The sequence below is a fragment of the Lithobates pipiens genome, unplaced genomic scaffold, assembly GCF_037356315.1.
Source record: "Lithobates pipiens isolate NorthernLeopardFrog02 unplaced genomic scaffold, aLitPip1_a1.2 Scaffold_25, whole genome shotgun sequence".
In the NCBI taxonomy this organism is placed as follows: domain Eukaryota; kingdom Metazoa; phylum Chordata; class Amphibia; order Anura; family Ranidae; genus Lithobates; species Lithobates pipiens.
The window spans coordinates 60,590,861-60,607,416 of NW_027507787.1; the positions used below are offsets into that span (position 1 = coordinate 60,590,861).

General features: G+C 44.8%; 1 protein-coding gene across 5 annotated transcripts in view; it reads left to right on the plus strand.

Annotated features, from left to right (window-relative positions):
* Window positions 1-748: 748 nt before the first annotated feature.
* The window catches only part of NDST2 (N-deacetylase and N-sulfotransferase 2), a 241,202-nt gene continuing 225,394 nt past the window's right edge, over window positions 749-16,556 (plus strand). For 2 of the 5 annotated variants that reach the window (XM_077454536.1, XM_077454537.1), the window contains exons 1-2: window positions 749-1,001; window positions 9,108-9,269. The gene's annotated coding sequence lies outside the window, so the exon portion shown is untranslated. The remainder of the gene's footprint in view (window positions 1,002-9,107; window positions 9,270-16,556) is intronic. The other 3 variants (XM_077454534.1, XM_077454535.1, XM_077454538.1) reach the window with 2 other exon arrangements.

A 16,556-nucleotide genomic window follows, 5' to 3' on the forward strand; every position in this document is an offset into this window, starting at 1 on the left:
GTCCCCCCTTCCTATATTCCCTCTCCCAGCACAGTGTGAAAAGAATGGTGTCCCCCCCATCCTATATCCCCCCCTCCCAGCACAGTGTGAGGAGAATGTGCTGGGGGGGATATAGGAAGGAGGGACACCATTCTCCTCACACTGTGCTGGGAGGGGGGGCGATAAAGGAAGGGGGGACACCATTCTCCTCACATTGTGCTGGGGGGGTATAGGAAGGGGGACACCAGTGTGAGGAGAATGGTGTCCCCCCTTCTTATACCCCCCCCAGCACAGTGTGAGGAGAATGGTGTCCCCCCTTCTTATACCCCCCAGCACAGTGTGGGGAGAATGGTGTCCCCCCTCCCACAGTGTGAGGAGAATGGTGCCCCCCTTCCTATATGCCCCCCAGCACAGTGTGAGAATTGTGCCCGCCCTCCCCCCTTCCCATATACCCCCCAGCACAGTGTGAGGAAAATGGTGTCAATCCTTCCTATATCCCCTCTCCCCGCACAGCGAGGTGAATGGTATATCCCCTCTCCCCGCACAGTGAGGTGAATGGCGTCCTCTCCCCGCACAGTGGGGTGATTGGTATCCCCTCTCCCCGCACAGTGGGGTGAATATTATCCCCTCTCCCCGCACCGTGTGAGGAGCACTGAGCCCTGAGCGCACACACCTCCCGCACACATGCCTGTCCCTGGGTGAGCTGTGTGAAGGGGCGGTCCCGGGGCGGGGCCGGCAGGGGGCGGTGTCTGGAGGAGAGGGGAGGAGGAGGGGCCGGCTGTTATTGTTGCCGCGCTGTGAGCTGTGCCGGGTTGGCGGAGGTTGGAGACGATCTAAACGGGTCCCCGGACACTGATAGACTTGGGGCGGGAAGAAGAGGGTCACCGGGGCGGAGAAGACAAGGAGACACTACCGGCTGGGGGAGGGGTCTCACTATCAACTTCCTGGCTTCCGCGGATTTGCTTTTCCCCGTGTTGGGTTACCTATCGCCGCTTGTGACCGGGGAGACTCCGGAGGATCAGGTAGGAGCCATGCTGACCGAGTAGAGGGGGAGGACGTATGGGGAGCGAGGACGGGGCCCGGAGGGGGTGTGTGGAGACAGGCATGCAGGAGGTAAGGGGGGAAGGTGACTGGGAGATATGTGGGAGGTGACTAGAGGAGAACAGGGGGAGGGGGTATAATGGCAGGTGAATGGAGGAGATCAGGGGGGTATAATGGCACGTGAATGGAGGAGATCAGGGGGGTATAATGGCACGTGAATGGAGGAGATCAGGGGGGTATAATGGCACGTGAATGGAGGAGATCAGGGGGGTATAATGGCACGTGAATGGAGGAGATCAGGGGGGTATAATGGCACGTGAATGGAGGAGATCAGGGGGGTATAATGGCACGTGAATGGAGGAGATCAGGGGGGTATAATGGCACGTGAATGGAGGAGATCAGGGGGGTATAATGGCACGTGAATGGAGGAGATCAGGGGGGTATAATGGCACGTGAATGGAGGAGATCAGGGGGGTATAATGGCACGTGAATGGAGGAGATCAGGGGGGTATAATGGCACGTGAATGGAGGAGATCAGGGGGGTATAATGGCACGTGAATGGAGGAGATCAGGGGGGTATAATGGCACGTGAATGGAGGAGATCAGGGGGGTATAATGGCACGTGAATGGAGGAGATCAGGGGGGTATAATGGCACGTGAATGGAGGAGATCAGGGGGGTATAATGGCACGTGAATGGAGGAGATCAGGGGGGTATAATGGCACGTGAATGGAGGAGATCAGGGGGGTATAATGGCAGGTGAATGGAGGAGATCGGGGGGGGGGGGGGTCATACTGGCAGATGAGTGGAGGAGATCCGGGGGGGGGGTTATACTGGCAGATGAGTGGAGGAGATCCGGGGGGGGGGGGGTTATACTGGCAGATGAGTGGAGGAGATCCGGGGGGGGGGTTATACTGGCAGATGAGTGGAGGAGATCCGGGGGGGGGGTTATACTGGCAGATGAGTGGAGGAGATCCGGGGGGGGGGGGGTTATACTGGCAGATGAGTGGAGGAGATCCGGGGGGGGGGGGGTTATACTGGCAGATGAGTGGAGGAGATCCGGGGGGGGGGGGGTTATACTGGCAGATGAGTGGAGGAGATCCGGGGGGGGGGGGGGTTATACTGGCAGATGAGTGGAGGAGATCCGGGGGGGGGGGGTTATACTGGCAGATGAGTGGAGGAGATCCGGGGGGGGGGGGTTATACTGGCAGATGAGTGGAGGAGATCCGGGGGGGGGGGGGTTATACTGGCAGATGAGTGGAGGAGATCCGGGGGGGGTGGGGTTATACTGGCAGATGAGTGGAGGAGATCCGGGGGGGGGGGGTATACTGGCAGATGAGTGGAGGAGATCCGGGGGGGGGGGGGTTATACTGGCAGATGAGTGGAGGAGATCGGGGGGGGGTTATACTGGCAGATGAGGGGAGGAGATCCAGGGGGTTATACTGGCAGATGAACGAAGGAGATCCGGGGGTGTATTATGCTGGCAGGTGAACGGAGGAGATCGGGGGTATAATGGCAGAGATGAATGGAGGCAATTGGGGGGACGGTATGATGACACATGAATTGGGGGGGCTCAACACGCTGCCAGGAGACATGAAGTTATTGATTAGGTGAGGGGAACCATTAGGGGTATGAATTGGGGGGGGGGGGGTGCATTCTTCTACTAGAGTACTGGCTACAATACAAGCGATGATATTTACTAATAGAGACTTGGCATGAGAGTAGTTTAAAGTGGTTGTAAACCCTTACAAACCACTTTAACCTACAGGTAAGCCTAGATTGAGGCTTACCTGTAGGTCTAAGAAGATATTTGCCGAAAAACAGGCACCGCTGTCTACGGCACATGCACCGCTGTCAACGGCGATATGCCGCGAGTGGCGGCTCCCGTGCGCATGCGCGGGAGTGACGTCATCACAGCTTCTGCGTGCGGAGCAGCGAGACCCACCGAGAAGATGGATGCTCCGGACTACAGGGGACAGCGGTGACATCGCTGGCTCCTGTGTCAGGTAAGTGACACATAATGGACTACTATGCAATGCACAGTAGTCCATTATTGCTTTACCTTTGGCAGGGAATCAAAGAGCAAGTAAACTCATCAGGGTTTACTTCCTCTTTAACCACTTGCTTACTGGGCACTTAAACCCCCCTCAGTCCCAGACCAATTTTCAGCTTTCAGCGCTGATGCACTTTGAGTGACAATTGCGCGGGCATACAACACTGTACCCAAATGAAATTTTTTATCATTTTTTTCCCACAAATAGAGCTTTCTTTTGGTGGTATTTAGTTACAGCTCGGAGTTTTATTTTTTGCTAAACAAACAAAAAAAGATGCAAAAAAAAAAAATAAATAAATCATGTTTTAATAGTTTGTTATAAAATTTTGCAAACGGGTCATTTTTCTCCTTCATTGAAGTGCGCTGATTAGGCGGCACTGATAGGCTGCATTGGTGGGCACTGATGGGCTGCATTGGTGGGCACTGATGGGCTGCATTGGTGGGCACTGATGGGCTGCACTGGTGGGCACTGATAGGCATAGTTAAGGCGGCACTAATAGGCACAGATAAGGCGGCACCGATGGGCACAGATAAGGCGGCACTGATGGGCACAGATAAGATGGCACGGATGGGTGGCACGGATAAGTGGCACGGATGGGTGGCACGGATGGGCACTGATAGGTACCACAGATAGATGGGACTGATGGGCACTGATAGGTGGCACTGATAGGTGGCTCTGATAGGTGGCACTGCTGGGCACTGATGGGCGGCACTGCTGGGCACTGATGGGCGGCACTGCTGGGCACTGATGGGCGGCACTGGGGTGCAGCACCTTTGAGGCAGATTGGGTGGCACTGTGGGGTGGCACTGTGGGGTGGCACTGTGGGTGGCACTGTGGGTGGCACTGTGGGCACTATGGGCACTGACAGGGGGCACTGACGGGGGGCACTTAACTTTTTCTTTTATTTTACTTCAGGATGGCACTGCGGGAGGCAGGTGGGCACAGGCAGGTGGCAGGTGGGCACATGTATTGATGGCCGTGATCGGGACTGATGTCCCGATCACGGCCGCCGGTGATCGGCTTTTTTTTTCTCTCCTCGCGCTGTCAGCGGAGGAGGAATAATAGCCGATTACCGGCTCCGTTCTATCACATGATCAGCTGTCATTGGCTGACAGCTGATCACGTGATAAGGGGTCGGGATCGACCCCTTACACGGATCGGTGATCAGGCGAGTCTCACGGACTCGCCGATCACAGAGCGCGCCGCGCGCGCCCCTCAGGGGGCGCGCAGGCCGCTCGTAACCAGGACGACGTCAATAGACGTAGTCCTGAAAATGTAGGTCCGCGCTAAATGCCGTCATTTGGCAATAGCGCGGATCTGAAGTGGTTAAGTATGAAGTATAGGAGGCATTAGTGTTACTAATAGAGTACAGGTGGAATTCAGGTATAGGGAGTATTCTGACACTGGTAGCAGATAGGAGGTATTTGCTACATGGGGAGCGGATAAATGAAGAATAGTGGGCCTCAAGGTACTGTCTGATGAAGTATAGAGAGGGCATTGGGGCATTTACTAATAGAGTATGGCACTGACTGATGGACTAGAATGGGGCATTGACTGAGAATAAAGCATGTTCGCTAACTGTTGAAGAATAGTCGTGTTGGTGTACAGCAGGGGTAGGCAACCTGGGGCCCTCCAGTTGTTGCAGAACTACAAGTCCCATCATGCCTCGGGGAGTAATTGTAACTGCCAGCCTTGCAATGCCTCATGGGAAATCTAGTTCCACAACAGCTGGAGACCCCTGGTGTACAGGGTAACGAAGTATATGGGGGGTTTTGGGGTATCAGCTAATAGAGAATAGGAGGTGTTCCGGTACGGGGTCAACGTTTAGGTGGTATTGAGGTGCTGGATAATGGGGTACAAGGAGCATTGTGACATTAGCTAACCATGTATAGTTGTATGTTGGTGTATAGGAGAGGTTTGTAATAATTATTATAATACAGGATTTATATCGCAGCAACAGTTTGTGAAGCACTTTACAATATAACGGGGGGCAGTACAATTGCAATACACTTTAATGCAGAAGAAATAGGAGGGCCTTACATGTGGAGCTTACAATCTATTGGGGGTACAGGCCTGTCTGAGGTCACATGAGCATTCTGGCATCCTATACAGTCGAGAGAGATTTCAGCTTATTAAATGGCACATTGGAGATTTTCCAAGTTGTGGGGTCCCTGGGGTAATCGCACAAATGGCCGGTATGTTTGTTGGGGTTGTGAGATGGTGTAACTCGTGGGGTTCAAAACTGAAAAATAGAGTTTTAATGAAGCCGTGGAGGAAAGTGAAATGTTTTTAAGTGGGATTGATAGAAAAATGTTGGTTTGTTTTGAAGGCTGAGATCAGGAGGTTGTAGTAGATGGTATAAATGAGGATGTGTGAAGACACAGTGACAGATCAGTAGATGAGGGGAGATGTGATCAGTAGGTGCACGTTGTGAAAGGGTGACATTTGGGCACCATGGCTTTGTTAGAATGTCTTCCTGAGAATGAGTTGGAATGTGTTTAGATCGCTTATATCTATGTAAGTGAGGTGACAATGGAGCATATGGTGTCATCAACACACTGGCAGCTTTATAATTCTCCCCTCATGTTATCAATATACGGACTAAAGGAGTGCTTGTGATATTTTGTAACAAATGCATTTGAGTCCACTTGCTTGATGTGAAAAGATATATATCTATACATTTTATTTTGTCTCGATTGGCACTCTTCACTCTTAGTAAAAAAAAAAAAAAAAATGTTAAAATATATATATATTTGTGCATAATAGAAGTATTTTGTAATAAACATGACACTTTTATAAGTGGGATTTCATGTCATAAAGTGACACAAGACAGCATTCAGCCATTTTGGTATATTGAGGAGTTGATCACATATCTTCTCATGTGTTAGCTGGTTCCTTATGACAGTTCTGCCATGTATTGTGAAGCTCTGCCAACCTGTTCTGGGTGGATGCCAAGTGGTGCCTTGCAGGCCTCTGAGATAAAGGCATGTAGGTAAAGGTTGGTGGCCAGCAGACACAGGAGAGTAATCCAATCATAAATAATGGGGAGTATTAAAGTATGTTGAAGGGGTTACTTCTTAAATTGACCTCTCAGCAGTTCTTTAGTATAAATGTATTACAAAATCCACAGTCTTGGCAGCTGGGTGTGTGATTCATGTGTGTATATTGGGTTACTGTTTTGGATTCCCTGAACATAGCGGGGGAAGTTCATATCCTATTTTGCAGCTTTTGTTTTCTTTCGTTTGCAGTATTGCATCAGTTGTTGGATCCTTTACAATCTTTTACTAGATTTGCTTGACCTTCATTGCATTTCAGGTTGGTTTTGTTTACAGCCGTGTGTGACATTACACGTGTGAACCTTGCAGCGATCGTACCTGCATGTCAGCCAGCAATGTGCTGTGCTGCTATTTAATAAGCCGTATGGATGAAAGTTTCCTGCAGCTACTAGTGCTCAGTGTGACTGTGCATTGGGAATTGCTTCATTTAAACATTGTTGTGTGGTGTCAGCCGAGCAAAGCAATTTCGACTTTTGACAAATATCTGTTATACAGGCAGATCAATTTAATTAAGGGAGAGAGGTAGGTGTGTGTGTGTGTGTGTGTGTGTGTTTTATTTTATTTGTTTACTTTTCCTAAGGATATCATTTTGTTTACATGCAACCTGGTTATACATTTACTTTGATGAAAACATGTGAAAGTCGTGATGGTAACGTTTGTTGATCTAGCTTATATGTTTTCAGAAGCTCCTTGTGGATGATGCAATGAAAGCTGGATTGTGATTGGTTATGTCTTGTATCATAACACTTGGTACACCATGAATAAATAAATATAAATCTATATAATTTTCTATATAAATTATTATTATTTTTTTTTTTTCTACACACTCTTTCGCTTTTCCCTTTTTTATGTATTTTTTTTTTTATTTTCTAGTCTACAAGACCAGATTGCTGTTTATTTTTGCTAAGAGCTACGTTGTTATAAGTTGTGGTTGTGTAACCCTACACTTTGTATATACTATGCTGTTTGTTTTTTGGGGGAGGGGATCATACTGCACTTGAAGGTCATAAACAGGTTACAGTAACTGCAGTGGGACAATATTTGTTGTTTGAGTAACAAAAAAAAGATCGTCCTGAAAATAAATAAATGCAAAGTGTTCATAGATCTCGCCTATAGTTTATAATGCTGTCGGTTTATTGGTTGCATTCACGGCCCTTCTTGGATATTTGGGGCTCTTGTAAAAAATGATGCTATCACAACTTGGAGACCAAGTGTACTTATTGGGGTGCTTTAAGGTTATTTTTGGTGGCTACGTGTCTCCATAACACTCCCTGGCCCTGCTGGGGCACATAGGTATTGGGAATGACGTGGGGTATGATGAATCTCCTTCTAATCGTAACAATTGAAAACAGATTTCCTACTAAATTAAAATTTGTTCAGAAAGATAAAGGGCACAGGAAATCGTTTGAGCGTAAAGGTTTTTAATGGAACCAAGACCCGTATGGGATACATGAAATGAATGTGGAGCCGTTACTGATCTGACCCTGACACATATTTGATTCTCTGAGAGAGATGAAAAGCATTTGACCTTTTTACAGCTTTACTGTCCTGTTGCCCGAGGTCACCGCTGCATTCCTCTATGTCAATTGTATTGTTGCACATTTGGATTGCATTTAATTTGCAGGCTGGACCAATTAAAACGTTTCAGTTGATGAGGATCTTAGTTCCAGGCAGTGATTATTATATCCATATTGCTGGTTTGTAGACGTTGTATCCTTTTCCAATTTGTTTCCCTTTTCTGCTACAGCTGTGTCTGTTATTTCTTGTTTCAATTTTATCTGTTTGGGCATTCCAGTATTATGCGATTCCATGTAGGAAGCCTGTTGGTTAGACTTAACAGGGGTTGTAGAATCGCTTTACTAGGGCTTGGAGAACCCAGATTTTTAAATCTATACGTGTGTGTGTGTGTGTGTGTGTGTATATAAAAAGTCATTTTGAGGTCCCAAGTTTTAGATGACGTTGTGATTGTTTTGCCAAAACGAAATGGTGAGCATTTACATAGGATAAAAACAAACTAAAGTAGGTAGTACTTTTTTAGTACTCTCAATGGTACAAAGCATTGCAACGTTATTTACAAATGAAATGAATTGATTTTTGTTTTTAAATTTTGCGCTTTTTCAATGTGAAATGTGTAAATATATGTTAATATATATGTGCAAAATATTCACTAACAAAAAATTTGTTTATCGTTTAGAAAATAGACGTGGGGAATTAAAAAAAAAAAAAAAAAAAAAAAAAAAAAGCAGGGAAATTTAAATGGAGGCGATTAGGGAGTTAATTAAGGCGGATTAGACTAAATTAAAGTGTGGTGCCCCCCAAAAAAAATAACTCAGCAGCTACAAATACTGCAGCTGCTGACTTTTAATAATCGGACACTTGCCTGTCCCAGGATCCAGCGATGCAGGGGAACTAAGCCCCTCTCGTTCTCTGCTCGCAGCACCGTCATTCTTACTGTGGGCACCCGGCTGTGGCTTCACAGCTGGGCAACCACTGTGCATGCGCGAGCGGCACAGGGCACCGTGAAATGCCACACAGTAACCTGGGACATGTGACAGGTCCCAGATGACTGCGGCACGAGGGGAAGTGATGTCACCAGCCTGGGCAAGGAAGAAGGCAGACTACGAGGACCCCTTAGCAACAGGTATTTAGAGGTGAGTTAAATTTTTTATATATATATATATATATATATATATATATATATATATATATATATATATATATATATATATATATATATATATATATATATATATATATATATATATATATTTTATAAATTTAATTTTAAACTATTTTTATTTTTTGGTGGCAACACCACTTTAAGGGGCTAAACAGAGGAACATTTGTTCATCTCTTTGATCTGCAGGTAAAGAAACAATATTTCTTTTTATTTTAGTGTTTCAGCATTGCCAGCTGCTCCGCCCCTACCCCCCCCCCCCCCCATTTTTTTTTTAAATTTTTTTTTTTTTTTTTTACAGCTCCAATTACCGGACTTCTTTAACACTTTAGCTGTCAACAGGGGAGACCCACTAACTCCTCGAAGAACGGAGCCTGAAAGTATCGGTTTCAGGTATCGGTGCTTTTGCATGAGTACCGATACTTGTGCAAATACTGATACTAGTATCGGTGCAACCCTAGAAGTAAGTCACTCCAATACAGTAGTAATAAGTGATACTAGATGCAAAATAAAAAATAAAATACAAATACATATATGATGCATGCTCTCAGTAGCATTAACACTGCAGTCTTTGTGTTTTGTTTTTTTTCCCCTCCCCTTTTTAACATAGTTTTATTACTTGTTCATCCTGCCAGTAAGGGTGGGCTTCACACTGCCACCCAGGGGTTTGGCTACAGCACTGGTGCAGCACAGTCTACCCATGGTGTCCTATAGACTTCTATTAGATCCTGCATTTTTTTTTTTTTTTTTTGTCGCACTTTCTGAAAGCACACCAAAGATGCAGGATGTAGGACTTTTGCACTTTCAGAAAAATCAGATAGAAGTTTAAGGGAAACTGGGGGTACACTATGCTTCCAACCACAATCAGACCCCATTCACATTGGCACAATTTGGCAAATGGCACCCTATCTCCGACAACGGCACTGTCCCGATCTGTGCAACACCTCACAGATTTTTCTAAAAGTAGTTCCCGCACTACTTTTAGCAGCTTTGGGGGCGATTGCAATAGACATCTGTGCATGAACCTGCACAGATGTCTTTCAAGTAGCCCCCGAACTCGCACTGAAATCCGGCTTTTTACATTATGCAAGTTCAGCTTAACTTGCACGATTTCAAACTCGCCTTCAGTGTGAACCAGGGCTGAGTGTTATTTTTAAACTTTCCTAAAAGTGTAAAGTCCACAATTCTTGCATACCTCTGCTTTTCATGGTTTGACACATGGCTGTCTTGATTTGCCAGTTCAGGATGAATGTTGTACAGAATCTGTATATCTCCAAAAGTTTGTGCAGCGCTTTACAACCGAAGGGCAGACAGTACAGTGCAATACATTTTGATACAGTCGGAGTCAGGGGGCTCTCCTTGTTGGTGCACATCTCATGCACGTGCAGAGGTTCAGTCATCCTGGCACACAGGCAATGTGCTGCAATGTAAACTGAGCTGTTAATGTGCAGCTCATTGTACATTTTAAAGAAGACTGCCAGCAGGCTGGTAGATTTATTTTATAGCAGGGGAGATTTACTAAAACTGGTGCACACAATCTGGTGCTGCTGTGCATAGTAACCAATCGGCTTCTAGGTTTTAGCCAAAGTTCACATTGATGCAGGTTAGAAATCGTGAAAGTTCAGCCGTCAAATCACATGCCAAATCAGCCCAATGTGAACGTGGGCTTATTGCCAAAGCTTAATTGAACAAGCTTAAGTTAGATTCTGGTACAGCTGTGCATAGAAACCAGCTTCTATGTGCTACAGTTTTACTAAATCTCCCCCTGCCAGTCTGTTTTGCAATAAAGACCCTGCCTGTTTACTTTTTAATTTTATTTATTTGTTATTTTAAACTTTTAGTTTTGCCCAAGCTGTCCAGCAAAAGTGTCTGCCAACCTTTTGGATCTCACAGACCACTAAACTCACAATTTTGAATCCTGCTGATCACTAACATAAATCTTGCATGCCTTATATATACACACAATGCCCTGGCTCTCTGCCACCTCCCCCTGGATGACACTGCTGCCTTATATACACTATGCTCCAGCTCTCTGCCCCCTCCAAACTCTGCATCACACTGCTGCCTTACACAAACTCCTCATTGGATTTCACCTCCTCATTCAGCCATGTCCTTGAACTCTGCTCCCTCCTACAGTCTGTGAGCAGCGCTGCCATTGGAAGTTCCTTCTCCACTTCCCTCTGAGTTTAGGTTCTGGGACTACAGAGGAGGCTTGAGTGTGCACTGATAGTATGGATTGAGGGAAACATTGGGTGGTGTACATTCACTACAATGTTGGTTTGCGGCAGGACCAATGGGGACCACCAAAATTTTCTCTAGTCTCCTCTGGCTGGCGACCGCTGAGATAGACCATTTAACAAACTTTTTTAAAATCGGAACGTGGGTCACAATTGGCCCGCAGGCCGGACTTTGGACATGCCTGCCGTAGGTTCATCAAATAATGCACTAACTGGGAGTAGCGGTACATTTCCGAGTTAGAAAGTTGGTATTTTTTTCAAGTAGGGTTTGTTTCGATAAGTTACCTTTTATGATCGCTCATATCAGCAATACGTATTAAACCTTTAATCCTTTGTCCACCATGCGAACACTTGAGGATTGAGAACCGGGGTGAAGTCAGGATTTCAAGTCAAGGAAGCCAGTGAGCATGAGAAAATTTAAATGTAGAAGGTTTTATCCATCTGTCCCCTAGGCTCAGGGAAAAGGATAGTGTGGGGCACATTAGAATTGGTCTCGCTCTCGTCCATAGCCACATCATGTACTAATCTGTACATCTTTTATTAGTATGGGTACATTCATTACTTTTTTACTTATTTTGGAGCTTTTATGTTTAATCTTTTATTAGAGTATTAAAGAGCATATGGCAAAAAGGCATACAACTTGCGAGCGTACATACACAAATTTAGATACATAAGTACAATATGAGGCTCACGGAAATGAACAAATATCAGAAAGCAGAACAATTACAGGTATAAAATCCACAGAGAAATGGAAAGAAAGACATGAAGAAACGGGTGTATTTTTTTAATGTGTTTTTACTGTGTTCCAGTACAGTTTAGGAAAAATATTCTACTTTTTTTTATTTATTTTTTATGCAACTGGCAAGCTCTGGGACTGACCACACTGGTGTGAGCTATGCCAATGGGAAGCATAACCTACTTTCCATGTGTCTTCATTGCAGCAAAAAATTACGCACTGAACAGCATGTGGTATGAACTGGCCCGAATACCATAAATAATACCCTAAGAATCAATCAAAAGGTCTGACTGATGGCTAGCGTAAACAATGAGACCAGACCGTGAACTAGTACAACATTCATACTTTTCATGAGAGGGGGGGGGGAAACAAACAAAACGGGGGTGTTTAAGGATAGAGAGAGGGGTGTGCAGCTATGCGCTCTTACGGATTGGATGATATCACTGCATTTATACTTTATTTATTCCCCCCCCACCACCACCAAGTCGCAGAACGTTGACCTAAACGATGGAAGATAGATGCTTGCAGTTTCTTCTTGGGGCATTCATTGACTGGTGTTCCCTTTTCTTCATAGTAAGAGGAATGATCTGTGCATTGTGAATGTTTCATGTCAGAATGTCGGTCATACACAGTGAGAAATCTTACTTTGTATGGACAACTTTTACATCAGATGAGGTATCTGCTAATAGTTTCATTTTCATGTGTGGTGTGTGCTTTTTTTTTTTTGTGTCCTTTTTTTTTTTTTTTTTTTTTTTTTTTTAAGTGCCTCTTGGGAATACTTGCATATAAAAATAGTATGTAGGGCACAATGTAACGTCATGGCATTTGTTGTGGAGTGTTAAGAATTCCTAGATGACAGACCAGACATGCTTATTTGTATGATAAAAGACTTTGCTAGTCTGCCTTATTAGACGGCTCAGTTCCTTGGTACATGAATGTACTATCAGTTACTCTAAATTCTGAGAATATTTCTGATGCCGTCGTTTGTTAGCGCCAATAACTACTAATGATTACTCTATAGGAGACAGTTATTTGTGAGACTGCATAATAAAAGAAATGGCTGCATTGTGTATTGTTAAAATTACCCTTGCGGGCGTCTGTGGCGTGTCAGAATTAATCTTGCTGGTTTTCTGGACTGACGCTGAGAATGTGTTTAGTATCTTTTCATGTTTCTCAGTGTGCAGATTTCCAGTGGTGAATGTAATAGGGCGGCTCTATGCAGGTCAGAGAGAAGTACTGGTGAGTATGGACTGGGACTTGGGAGTGAAGTTGCTCACCCGTCCCTCGGTGATCCGGGCAATCTGCTGGCACTGTCTTTGTAATGATGGAGCCCTGCGACTGAACCGTATGAAAGAGATATTCTGTAGCTTGTAATGAGCTGTCACAGTGTTTCCCATTTTATATTTATGAATAAACAATCACCGCATTTAAAAAATAAGGGGAAGAAGCCCAACTGCTCCTAAACATCCATTTACCAACGGCAGTGTACATGAGGCCTTACTACACGGACTAACGCATCTCTGTATTCCAGAAGCTTTTATTTTTTTATGACCAGTGGCAGAGGATTTAGATGTTCCTCCTGGGTATACTCCCCTGCAGACCGGTTGGGAAAAGATCTGGGTCATGTGACAGCAGTATATCTATTAGTAAAAAGGTACTTGGATGGTGTCTGTGGTGTGTTCAATTAAAATAAATAATTACAGTGCCATCATCCATATACAGAAAGAGGTGGGACAATGTAAACTAAAGAGGTGACCTCTGCCCCCCCCCCCCCCAAAAAAAAATGAAGTCAGCAGCTACAGCTGGTAAGGGAGCTACAGCTACATTCCTGGTAAGGGAAACCAGCAGTGAAGCCAAATGTGGCACCGGAGGGGAGGAGGATGAGACGGATATGCGGTAGTTCAATTTTTGGGCAGAACTCCACTTTAAACAGTGCGCGTTTTGATATCACTTTAAGTTGGTGCAGTGTCATGAATATTCCATACCTGGCTGTTCTCTGTGGAAGCTGGAAATCCCTGTAGTAGGCACTGCTACTACAGTAGTCACTGCTAGTTTCTGTGTGGCTGCCATGCTCCTTAGAAAATCTGTGAGGTTGCCCGCTCACCCTGGGTGCCACTGCAGTGATTTTGGCAACCGGCGCTGCCTGTGGAAGTCACTGCAGCGATGCCAGGCTGAGTGATTACACTGCTGGATTCTACAGTGTGCCGGTGCTATTCACCATAACGTGAGTGTAACAGCTGTAGGTTTTTCCATGCATGTGTGTTTGTGTGCATGTGTGTTTTTGTTTTTTTATGGGATTTGAATTGAAAAGGTTGCGATATGATCGTTTATCTATATCTAATAGGAGGAGGTGGTGCAAGCAGGAATCCCCTATCCTAAACCAAGTCTTGTTAGACCCACTTTCTTTCTGGGTTTTATAATCTGGTGAGTCCCAGTGTGGAAGGTGATGGGATTGGGATCACGGAGGAAAACTTTATTATTGTATGAAGTCTGGAGCATCAAGTCTTATAGATAGTACTGTTTTTGTCTCTATTGGCACTTTTAAGCAATTTATGGACTTTTATTGACAAGTTGTTATTAAAGAAGGAGATATTTTGTTCAGATGACAGATGAAATATTTTTTTTATCTATTTCCAGGAAGACAGATAAGTTTGTATTGGAAATAGCAGTTTAGAGAGATTACAGTGACAGTTGACAGCCATTGTAGCGATATCTTGCACTGCAGTAGAAAACGTTTTTACATCTGTAACAACTTTTAGCTTCGATAACCGCAATCAGAACATTAAATAAAAGCTTTTCAAACCAGTAACTTAGAAAATAGTGAGAGGCTTTGTGCAATGAACACAACCCATAGATCCAAGGATATAGGCAACGGAAAAGATATGCATATTTTGTAAGAGTTGAGTGCCCCCCCAACTTCCTATTGTCTGAGGCCACTCATCACATTTTAAAACAAATGAACATGGAAACTTGAGAGGCGGAGTCAGTCTTGGCTTTAGGAGAGAAGACAAGAATCGCACGCTTCAGGAATCGCTGAGATGTAAATTTGTACATACATTGCTTATGTGTCTGTATAAGTGGATCTACTGTTTATTTTTTACATGGGGCTTTCACTAAAGGTAACATCTGCTTTATTTTTTATTTTTTCTTAGCTGGAGGCTGGCATTCTCTGAGTCCGAACTACAGTATCTTACAAAAGTGAGTAGTGAGTGTACAGCTTGTATAGCAGTGTAAATTTGCTGTCCCCTCAAAATAACTCAACACACGGCCATTAATGTCTAAAGTGAAAATGTCCAAATTGGGCCCAAGGTGTCATTATTTTGTGTGGCCACCATTATTTTCCAGCACTGCCTTTTTGGGCATGGAGTTCACCAGAGCTTCACAGGTTGCCACTGGAGTCCTCTTCCACTGCTCTATGATGACATCACAGAGCTGGTGGATGTTGGAGACCTTGCGCTCCTCCACCTTCCATTTGAGCATGCCTCACAGATGCTCAATAGGGTTTGAGTCTGGAGACATGCTTGGCCAATCTATAACCTTTATCCTCAGCTTGTTTAGCAAGGCAGTGGTCATCTTGGAGGCGTGTTTTGGGGTTGTTATCCTGTTGGAATACTGACCTGAGGTCCAGTTTACGAAGGGAGGGGATCATGCTATGCTTCAGTATGTCACAGTAAATGTTGGCATTCATGGTTCCCTCAATGAACTGTAGCTCCCCAGTGCCGGCAGCGCTCATGCAGCCAATGACACTCCCACCACCATTCTTGACTGTAGGTAAGACACACTTGTCTTTGTTCTCCTCACCTGGTTGCCGCCACACACGCTTGATACCGTCTGAACCAAATAAGTTTATCTTGGTCTCATCAGACCACAGGTCATGTTTCCAGTAATCCATGTCCTTGTTCTTTTTGCGGGCTTTCTTGTGTATCATCATCTTTAGAAAAGGCTTCTTTCTGTGACGACAGCTATGCAGACCAATTTGATGCAGTGTGTGGTGTATGGTCTGAGCACTGACAGGCTGACCCATAGTAGCCCATTGTGCTTTACCTTTGCAGGGAGACAAAGAAGTAAACCCATCAGGGTTTACTTCCTCTTTTTAATGGCTGTGTGTTGAGTTATTTTGAGGGGACAGCAAATTTTACTGTTATACAAGTTGTACACTTACTACTTTACATTGTAGCAAAGTGTCATTTGTTGAGTGTTGTCACATGAAAAGATAAAATATTTACAAAAATGTGAGGGGTGTACTCTCTTTTGTGAGTACATCCCTCACAGCGGGATACTGTAGTTTCAGGCCAGATACTGTATGAGTTGTAGGAAAAAAATGGATAGCTATAATTGTCTTCTTTTTAAAGTGTGTGAAAAAATATGTTTTAGTATTAGGCCTCTTGCACTATGTATGTATGTATTATTTTCCAGCAAAAAAACAAACGGATTTGTTACATGTAAACGAGGTATTGAAAGAAAAACTTGGAGAAGCGTTCTGGCTTTTGGTTGGGTTTAGAACATTTCTTGCACAAACATGTTTACATTTAAAATGGCGGTATACTTGCCAAGATCTCGAAGTATCTTCTGACCCCGGTGTTTGTACCCAGTGATGCTTGAAAGTTATCCCCCCTAACAGTACGAGCATTTGTTTTGTGGCACTTCTAGAGTACATGTTGGCCCTGTACAAATGCTGGAGGGAGCATCTGCCAATGTGATTTTCTGTATTGTTGGATGAAGAGTGGTTTACTTTTTCTAGTTTTTGTCTCTGGTTCTCCTCCTGCGATGTGCACCC